Raw genomic sequence first — 10937 nt, forward strand, 5'->3', positions numbered from 1 at the left:
TTGGGTCATGCACAGACAGAGTGGAGTCCCGCAGCTTACATTATGAAAACTAGTGTAGCGCTCACTCTGCACCTGTCCCAAATCGTCTACAGAGTACAACAAGCAGAAGAGCTCAGGGAACTTCTTACAAGATCAGAAACTATCTCCCAATCTAAAAAGCCAACGATTAACAGGATTACTGAAATATCCAAGCCATTGTAAGTTTACCTGTACCTCACTATGTAGTAAGACTATATTGTTACTAATGGTTTTCTCTTCTGAAATGGAAACTAACGTCATTGTATGCTTATTTCAGGGTGAAAAGTTATCAGACCAGCTCACAGATGGGCCCAGATTCTATGGAGATGAAGACCTAAACTTTGAACACATGCAGGGGGTAAGTGTTTAACAGTAAGGCCGGAGATTGCGTCACCATATTGTTCAAAACTATTCCAGTCCTTTAAGTGTAGAATGATTGCAATCATCACGACAAAGACCGTCCAGGATCTTCATCATTGAGATTGCATTTTTCTTACTATTAACCAAATATTTAATCAATCTCAGCGCTTTACATGACCTGGCAAAACATCTGGGATTACGGGGAAGTTTAGTACAGCCAAAATAAGCAGAAAAATGTAGCTACCATGCTGACTCTGGTAAGTAAATCAAATATCTGTTACAATGTCCCAAAAGAAGGTAAGTGCATTTTGACTTAGTATATTTTAAACGTATTCCTTCTGTGCAATGGAAAATTGATTGCATTCACTTACCTATTTACTTTTCTTCTTAACCAATAGGTAAACGAAGCCCTGCTGTATCCCCCTGGGAGAAGAGAAAGGTGCCGGGGAAGCCGCGGTATCCTCTCTGGCCTGGCAGAAAACACCCTCCTGCTGGAAAGAGGTACATTTCTTTTAGTTTCCAACCAAAACACTATTAGAATGCATAAAAGAGCAAGCTCCTGGAACCATGGGAGTTTTATAGGGGCTAACTATTTGTTACTCCCTATAAAAGAATTTGTAATAACAGTGCCACAAAATCCACTAAAACCTCTCCAATACACCGGTAACAAATGATCTTGCGTGCACAAATGACTTTTTGTTGTTGCATAAACACAAACATAAAATACGGCCAACGACTAATACCTTCAACACCGGCGTAACATTCGTCGCCAAATTAATTGCAAATTGGTTGCTGGGAAATGAAGCCCATGGTTATCGTTTGACCAAAATTTTCCAACTCGGCGCTGACCACCCACAAAAAATACGTTCTCAGAGGCGTATTAGTTTGTGTTTTGGTCAGCGGACATTTTAAAAAGGGCAATCGCACCTCTTTAACTGCATGCACCTATTTTTTGGGTCATGCACAGACAGAGTGAAGTCCCGCAGCTTACACTATGAAAACTAGTGTAGTGCTCACTCTGCACCTGTCCCAAATCGTCTGCAGAGTACAACAAGCAGAAGAGCTCAGGGAACTTCTTACAAGATCGGAAACTATGTCCAAATCTAAAAAGCCAACGATTATCAGGATTACTGAAATACGCAAGCCATCGTAAGTTTACCTGTACCTCACTATGTAGTAAGACTATATTGTTACTAATGTTTTTCTATTCTGAAATGGAAACGAACGTCATTGCATCCTTATTTCAGGGTGAAAAGTTATCAGACCAGCTCACAGATGGGCCCAGATTCTATGGAGATGAAGACCTAAACTTTGAAGACATGCAGGGGGTAAGTGTTTAACAGCAAGGCCGGAGATTGCGTCTCCATCTTGTTCAAAACTATTCCAGTCCTTTAAGTGTAGCATGGTTGCAATCATCATGACAAAGAACGTCCAGGATCTTCATCATTGAGATTTCATTTTTCTTACATTTTTCTTAATACTAACCAAATATTTAATCAATCTTAGCGCTTTACATGACCTGGCAAAACATCTGGGATCACGGGGAAGTTTAGTACAGCCAAAATAAGCAGAAAAATGTAGCTACCATGCTGACTCTGGTAAGAAAATCAAATATCTGTTACAACGCCCCAAAAGAAGGTAAGTGCATTCTGACTTAGTATATTTTAAACATATTCCTTCTGTGCAATGGAAAATTGATTGCATTCACTTACCTATTTACTTGTCTTCTTAACTAATAGGTAAACGGAGCCCTACTGTATCCCCCTGGGAGAAGAGAAAGGTGCTGGGGAAGCCGCGGTAACCTTTCTGGCCTGGCAGAAAACACCCTCCTACTGGACAGAGGTACATTTCATTTAGTTTCCAACCAAAACACTATTGGAATGCATAAAAGAGCAAGCTCCTGGAACCATGGGAGTTTTATAGGGGTTAACTATTTGTTACTCCCTATAAAAGAATTTGTAATAACAGTGCCACAAAATCCACTAAAACCTCTCCAATACACCGGTAACAAATGATCTTGCGTGCACAAATGACTTTTTGTTGTTGCATAAACACAAACATAAAATACGGCCAACGACTAATACCTTCAACACCGGCGTAACATTCGTCGCCAAATTAATTGCAAATTGGTTGCTGGGAAATGAAGCCCATGGTTATCGTTTGACCAAAATTTTCCAACTCGGCGCTGACCACCCACAAAAAATACGTTCTCAGAGGCGTATTAGTTTGTGTTTTGGTCAGCGGACATTTTAAAAAGGGCAATCGCACCTCTTTAACTGCATGCACCTATTTTTTGGGTCATGCACAGACAGAGTGAAGTCCCGCAGCTTACACTATGAAAACTAGTGTAGTGCTCACTCTGCACCTGTCCCAAATCGTCTGCAGAGTACAACAAGCAGAAGAGCTCAGGGAACTTCTTACAAGATCGGAAACTATGTCCAAATCTAAAAAGCCAACGATTATCAGGATTACTGAAATACGCAAGCCATCGTAAGTTTACCTGTACCTCACTATGTAGTAAGACTATATTGTTACTAATGTTTTTCTATTCTGAAATGGAAACGAACGTCATTGCATCCTTATTTCAGGGTGAAAAGTTATCAGACCAGCTCACAGATGGGCCCAGATTCTATGGAGATGAAGACCTAAACTTTGAAGACATGCAGGGGGTAAGTGTTTAACAGCAAGGCCGGAGATTGCGTCTCCATCTTGTTCAAAACTATTCCAGTCCTTTAAGTGTAGCATGGTTGCAATCATCATGACAAAGAACGTCCAGGATCTTCATCATTGAGATTTCATTTTTCTTACATTTTTCTTAATACTAACCAAATATTTAATCAATCTTAGCGCTTTACATGACCTGGCAAAACATCTGGGATCACGGGGAAGTTTAGTACAGCCAAAATAAGCAGAAAAATGTAGCTACCATGCTGACTCTGGTAAGAAAATCAAATATCTGTTACAACGCCCCAAAAGAAGGTAAGTGCATTCTGACTTAGTATATTTTAAACATATTCCTTCTGTGCAATGGAAAATTGATTGCATTCACTTACCTATTTACTTGTCTTCTTAACTAATAGGTAAACGGAGCCCTACTGTATCCCCCTGGGAGAAGAGAAAGGTGCTGGGGAAGCCGCGGTAACCTTTCTGGCCTGGCAGAAAACACCCTCCTACTGGACAGAGGTACATTTCATTTAGTTTCCAACCAAAACACTATTGGAATGCATAAAAGAGCAAGCTCCTGGAACCATGGGAGTTTTATAGGGGTTAACTATTTGTTACTCCCTATAAAAGAATTTGTAATAACAGTGCCACAAAATCCACTAAAAACTCTCCAATACACTGGTAACAAATGATCTTGCGTGCACAAATGACTTTTTGTTGTTGCATAAACACAAACATAAAATACGGCCAACGACTAATACCTTCAACACCGGGGTAACATTCGTCGCCAAATTAATTGCAAATTGGTTGCTGGGAAATGAAGCCCATGGTTATCGTTTGACCAAAATTTTCCAACTCTGCGCTGACCACCCACAAAAAATACGTTCTCAGAGGCGTATTAGTTTGTGTTCTGGTCAGCGGACATTTTAAAAAGGGCAATCGCACCTCTTTAACTGCATGCACCTACTTTTTGGGTCATGCACAGACAGAGTGAAGTCCCGCAGCTTACACTATGAAAACTAGTGTAGCGCTCACTCTGCACCTGTCCCAAATGGTCTGCAGAGTACAACAAGCAGAAGAGCTAAGGGAACTTCTTACAAGATCGGAAACTATCTCCCAATCTAAAAAGCCAACGATTAACAGGATTACTGAAATATCCAAGCCATTGTAAGTTTACCTGTACCTCACTATGTAGTAAGACCAAATTGTTACTAATGTTTTTCTCTTCTGAAATGGAAACGAACGTCATTGTATCCTTATTTCAGGGTGAAAAGTTATCAGACCAGCTCACAGATGGGCCCAGATTCTATGGAGATGAAGACCTAAACTTTGAACAAATGCAGGGGGTAAGTGTTTAACAGTAAGGCCGGAGATTGCGCCTCCATATTGTTCAAAACTTTTCCAGTCCTTTAAGTGTAGAATGATTGCAATCATCACGACAAAGACCGTCCAGGATCTTCATCATTGAGATTGCATTTTTCGGTACTTATGTATTATCTGGGCTCCCATGTTAAATGCACACCATTTTTTCATACCCCTACTATCCAACTACGCATGGAGTTGATTTTATATAGTGTGGCGAGCGCAGCGAGCCACCGTGCCCGAAGCGTGGCGAGCGCAGCGAGCCCCGCGAGGGGACGCGGTCTCATAAGAAAAACGGGAGCCCAGATATTACATAAGTACCCATTTTTCTTACTATTAACCAAATATTTAATCAATCTCAGCGCTTTACATGACCTGGCAAAACATCTGGGATTATGGGGAAGTTTAGTACAGCCAAAATAAGCAGAAAAATGTAGCTACCATGCTGACTCTGGTAAGTCAATCAAATATCTGTTACAATGTCCCAAAAGAAGGTAAGTGCATTTTGACTTAGTATATTTTAAACGTATTCCTTCTGTGCAATGGAAAATTGATTGCATTCACTTACCTATTTACTTTTATTCTTAACCAATAGGTAAACGGAGCCCTGCTGTATCCCCCTGGGAGAAGAGAAAGGTGCCGGGGAAGCCGCGGTATCCTCTCTGGCCTGGCAGAAAACACCCTCCTGCTGGAAAGAGGTACATTTCTTTTAGTTTCCAACCAAAACACTATTAGAATGCATAAAAGAGCAAGCTCCTGGAACCATGGGAGTTTTATAGGGGCTAACTATTTGTTACTCCCTATAAAAGAATTTGAAATAACAGTGCCACAAAATCCACTAAAACCTCTCCAATACACCGGTAACAAATGATCTTGCGTGCACAAATGACTTTTTGTTGTTGCATAAACACAAACATAAAATACGGCCAACGACTAATACCTTCAACACCGGCGTAACATTCGTCGCCAAATTAATTGCAAATTGGTTGCTGGGAAATGAAGCCCATGGTTATCGTTTGACCAAAATTTTCCAACTCGGCGCTGACCACCCACAAAAAATACGTTCTCAGAGGCGTTGTGTTTTGGTCAGCGGACATTTTAAAAAGGGCAATCGCACCTCTTTAACTGCATGCACCTACTTTTTGGGTCATGCACAGACAGAGTGAAGTCCCGCAGCTTACACTATGAAAACTAGTGTAGTGCTCACTCTGCACCTGTCCCAAATCGTCTGCAGAGTACAACAAGCAGAAGAGCTCAGGGAACTTCTTACAAGATCGGAAACTATGTCCAAATCTAAAAAGCCAACGATTATCAGGATTACTGAAATACGCAAGCCATCGTAAGTTTACCTGTACCTCACTATGTAGTAAGACTATATTGTTACTAATGTTTTTCTATTCTGAAATGGAAACGAACGTCATTGTATCCTTATTTCAGGGTGAAAAGTTATCAGACCAGCTCACAGATGGGCCCAGATTCTATGGAGATGAAGACCTAAACTTTGAAGACATGCAGGGGGTAAGTGTTTAACAGCAAGGCCGGAGATTGCGTCTCCATCTTGTTCAAAACTATTCCAGTGCTTTAAGTGTAGAATGATTGCAATCATCACGACAAAGACCGTCCAGGATCTTCATCATTGAGATTGCATTTTTCTTGCATTTTTCTTACTATTAACCAAATATTTAATCAATCTTAGCGCTTTACATGACCTGGCAAAACATCTGGGATCACGGGGAAGTTTAGTACAGCCAAAATAAGCAGAAAAATGTAGCTACCATGCTGACTCTGGTAAGTCAATCAAATATCTGTTACAACGCCCCAAAAGAAGGTAAGTGCATTCTGACTTAGTATATTTTAAACGTATTCCTTCTGTACAATGGAAAATTGATTGCATTCACTTACCTATTTACTTTTCTTCGTAACCAATAGGTAACCGGAGCCCTGCTGTATCCCCCTGGTAGAAGAGAAAGGTGTCGGGGAAGCCGCGGTATCCTTTCTGGCCTGGCAGAAAACACCCTCCTGCTGGAAAGAGGTACATTTCATTTAGTTTCCAACCAAAACACTATTAGAATGCATAAAAGAGCAAGCTCCTGGAACCATGGGAGTTTTATAGGGGCTACCTATTTGTTACTCTTTATAAAAGAATTTGTACTAACAGTGCCACAAAATCCACTAAAACCTCTCCAATACACCGGTAACAAATGATCTTGCGCGCACAAATTACTTTTTGTTGTCGCATAAACAAAAACATAAAATACGGCCAACGATTAATACCTTCAACGCCGGCGTAACATTCGTCGCCAATTAATTGCAATTTGGTTGCTGGGTAATGAAGCCCACATGTTATCGCTTGTCCAAAATTTTCCAACTCGGCGCTGACCGCCCACAAAAAATACGTTCTCAGAGGCGTATTAGTTTGTGTTCTGGTCAGCAGACATTTTAAAAAGGGCAATCGCACCTCTTAAACTGCATGCACCTGCTTTTTGGGTCATCCAAAGACAGAGTGATGTCCCGCAGCTAACACTATGAAAACTAGTGTAGCGCTCACTCTGCACCTGTCCCAAATCGGCTGCAGCGTACAACAAGCAGAAGAGCTCAGGGAACTTCTTACAAGATCGGAAACTGTCTCCCAATCTAAAAAGCAAACGATTAACAGGATTACTGAAATACCCAAGCCATCGTAAGTTTACCTGTACCTCACTATGTAGTAAGACTATATTGTTACTAATGTTTTTCTTTTCTGAAATGGAAACTAATGTCATTGTATCCTTATTTCAGGGTGAAAAGTTATCAGACCAACGCACAGATGGGCCCAGATTCTATGAAGAAGAAGACCTAAACTTTGAACACATGCAGGGGGTAAGTGTTTAACAGCAAGGCCGGAGATTGCGTCTCCATCTTGTTCAAAACTATTCCAGTTCTTTAAGTGTAGAATGATTGCAATCATCATGACAAAGAACGTCCAGGATCTTCGTCATTGAGATTGCATTTTTCTTGCATTTTTCTTACTACTAACCAAATATTTAATCAATCTCATCGCTTTACATGACCTGGCAAAACATCTGGGATCACGGGGAAGTTTAGTACAGCCAAAATAAGCAGAAAAATGTAGCTACCATGCTGACTCTGGTAAGTAAATCAAATATCTGTTACAATGTCCCAAAAGAATGTAAGTGCATTTTTACTTAGTATATTTTAAACTTATTCCTTCTGTGCAATGGAAAATTGATTGCATTCACTTACCTATTTACTTTTCTTCTTAACCAATAGGTAAACGAAGCCCTGCTGTATCCCCCTGGGAGAAGAGAAAGGTGCCGGGGAAGCCGCGGTATCCTTTCTGGCCTGGCAGAAAACACCCTCCTGCTGGAAAGAGGTACATTTCATTTAGTTTCCAACCAAAACACTATTAGAATGCATAAACGAGCAAGCTCCTGGAACCATGGGAGTTTTATAGGGGCTAACTATTTGTTACTCCCTAAAAAAGAATTTGTAATAACAGTGCCACAAAATCCACTAAAACCTCTCCAATACACCGGTAACAAATGATCTTGCGTGCACAAATGACTTTTTGTTGTTGCATAAACACAAACATAAAATACGGCCAAAGACTAATACCTTCAACACCGGCGTAATATTCGTTGCTAAATTAATTGCAAATTGGTTGCTGGGAAATGAAGCCCATGGTTATCATTTGTCCAAAATTTTCCAACTCGGTGCTGACCACCAACTAAAAATACGTTCTCAGAGGCGTATTATTTTGTGTTCTGGTCAGCGGACATTTTAAAAAGGGCAATCGCACCTCTTAAACTGCATGCACCTGCTTTTTGGGTCATGCAAAGACAGAGTGATGTCCCGCAGCTAACACTATGAAAACTAGTGTAGCGCTCACTCTGCACCTGTCCCAAATCGGCTGCAGCGTACAACAAGCAGAAGAGCTCAGGGAACTTTTTACAAGATCGGAAACTGTCTCCCAATCTAAAAAGCCAACGATTAACAGGATTACTGAAATACCCAAGCCATCGTAAGTTTACCTGTACCTCACTATGTAGTAAGACTATATTGTTACTAATGTTTTTCTCTTCTGAAATGGAAACTAATGTCATTGTATCCTTATTTCAGGGTGAAAAGTTATCAGACCAACTCACAGATGGGCCCAGATTCTATGAAGATGAAGACCTAAACTTTGAACACATGCAGGGGGTAAGTGTTTAACAGCAAGGCCGGAGATTGCGTCTCCATCTTGTTCAAAACTATTCCAGTTCTTTAAGTGTAGAATGATTGCAATCATCAAGACAAAGAACGTCCAGGATCTTCGTCATTGAGATTGCATTTTTCTTACTACTAACCAAATATTTAATCAATCTCAGCGCTTTCCATGACCTGGCAAAACATCTGGGATCACGGGGAAGTTTAGTACAGCCAAAATAAGCAGAAAAAAGGGGATTTTGGTCCTACCTGTAAAATCCTTTTTTCTGAATCCATGGTGGACACTGGGACAGTGGGGTGTGGGTGGAGCTTCAGCTACAGGCACCAAGTAGAATAGAGTTCTTCGAGTGCAGCCCAGGCTCCTCCTCCTCCACGCCCCTACAGGCTTCAGTTTGTTCAACAGCTTAGCAAGCAGGAGGAGGAGTTTGCAGGTGCACACTAAATATATATGCTAGACCTTTTAATATCTTGCTATATTGCATTTGAGATTATTAGCATAGTAATGGCCATTAGTATCGGCTTGTTCACCGCGTCCAGGTTACCTCAATAGGACAAGTCCCTAACACTACTCTGGGACAGGTCCAGGGCACAGGGCCCCCCAGGCCAGCCCAGCAGAACCACCCCATGGCATCACATTAGTGTGAAATTAAAGTGATAGTAAAAGGGATAGGGGAAATTATATGTGATAGGACTTACATAGGTAAGAAGTAATAATAAATGTGAAGGGTGCTACATATATATTAAACAAACTAAAGGGGTGATTGAAAGTATACGATATGATGCCATGGAGCAGCCCAGCAACAGCAGCCCAAAGACCCCTGCGCCCCAAACACAGTCCCACAGACTAACACTCAGCATATATGTATAGTAGGACTTACCCTCATAGTGCCAAGCTGAGGTGTGCAGTCTTGAATGTTGGGACTCCAACCTAATTAAAATCAATTTGGGACAGGTGGGTGGGGTGCAAGTTAAGGAGGAAGGCGTCTCTAGTTCCTTCCAGTGTGTATGAATACACAATATATAGTACATAGGGGGAGGGGCCCTAAACTGCACACCCTGGACATATGAGGTGCTACCTGCTGAGACTTGTAGTGCAGCAAGCAGGAGGAGGAGTTTGCAGGTGCACACTAAATATATATGCTAGACCTTTTAATATCTTGCTATATTGCATTTGAGGTTATTAGCATAGTAATGGCCATTAGTATCGGCTTGTCCACCGCGTCCAGGTTACCTCAATAGGACAAGTCCCTAACACTACTCTGGGACAGGTCCAGGGCACAGGGCCCCCCAGGCCAGCCCAGCAGAACCACCCCATGGCATCACATTAGTGTGAAATTAAAGTGATAGTAAAAGGGATAGGGGAAATTATATGTGATAGGACTTACATAGGTAAGAAGTAATAATAAATGTGAAGGGTGCTACATATATATTAAACAAACTAAAGGGGTGATTGAAAGTATACAATATGATGCCATGGAGCAGCCCAGCAACAGCAGCCCAAAGAGCCCTGCGCCCCAAACACAGTCCCACAGACTAACACTCAGCATATATGTATAGTAGGACTTACCCTCATAGTGCCAAGCTGAGGTGTGCAGTCTTGAATGTTGGGACTCCAACCTAATTAAAATCAATTTGGGACAGGTGGGTGGGGTGCAAGTTAAGGAGGAAGGCGTCTCTAGTTCCTTCCAGTGTGTATGAATACACAATATATAGTACATAGGGGGAGGGGCCCTAAACTGCACACCCTGGACATATGAGGTGCTACCTGCTGAGACTTGTAGTGCAGCAAGCAGGAGGAGGAGTTTGCAGGTGCACACTAAATATATATGCTAGACCTTTTAATATCTTGCTATATTGCATTTGAGGTTATTAGCATAGTAATGGCCATTAGTATCGGCTTGTCCACCGCGTCCAGGTTACCTCAATAGGACAAGTCCCGAACACTACTCTGGGACAGGTCCAGGGCACAGGGCCCCCCAGGCCAGCCCAGCAGAACCACCCCATGGCATCACATTAGTGTGAAATTAAAGTGATAGTAAAAGGGATAGGGGAAATTATATGTGATAGGACTTACATAGGTAAGAAGTAATAATAAATGTGAAGGGTGCTACATATATATTAAACAAACTAAAGGGGTGATTGAAAGTATACGATATGATGCCATGGAGCAGCCCAGCAACAGCAGCCCAAAGAGCCCTGCGCCCCAAACACAGTCCCACAGACTAACACTCAGCATATATGTATAGTAGGACTTACCCTCATAGTGCCAAGCTGAGGTGTGCAGTCTTGAATGTTGGGACTCCAACCTAATTAAAATCAATTTGGGA

The 10937-nt window shown here is 41.6% G+C and overlaps 1 long non-coding RNA gene across 3 annotated transcripts; it reads right to left on the reverse strand.

Annotated features, from left to right (window-relative positions):
* Positions 1–754: 754 nt before the first annotated feature.
* Positions 755–6422, reverse strand: LOC146036648 (uncharacterized). Of its 3 annotated transcripts, none has more exons than XR_014460899.1 (5): positions 6307–6422; positions 4973–5089; positions 3432–3551; positions 2091–2210; positions 755–869 (listed from the first exon to the last, which is right to left on the reverse strand). It is a non-coding gene; the product is annotated as an uncharacterized LOC146036648 (long non-coding RNA). The 3 variants fall into 3 exon arrangements; XR_014460898.1 differs by having other exon boundaries at positions 2091–2207; positions 4973–5092; XR_014460897.1 differs by having other exon boundaries at positions 4973–5092.
* Between the last annotated feature and the right edge of the window lie 4515 nt (positions 6423–10937).

The sequence above is a fragment of the Crinia signifera genome, chromosome 9 (genome assembly GCF_055691185.1).
Source record: "Crinia signifera chromosome 9, ASM5569118v1, whole genome shotgun sequence".
Classification (NCBI taxonomy): domain Eukaryota; kingdom Metazoa; phylum Chordata; class Amphibia; order Anura; family Myobatrachidae; genus Crinia; species Crinia signifera.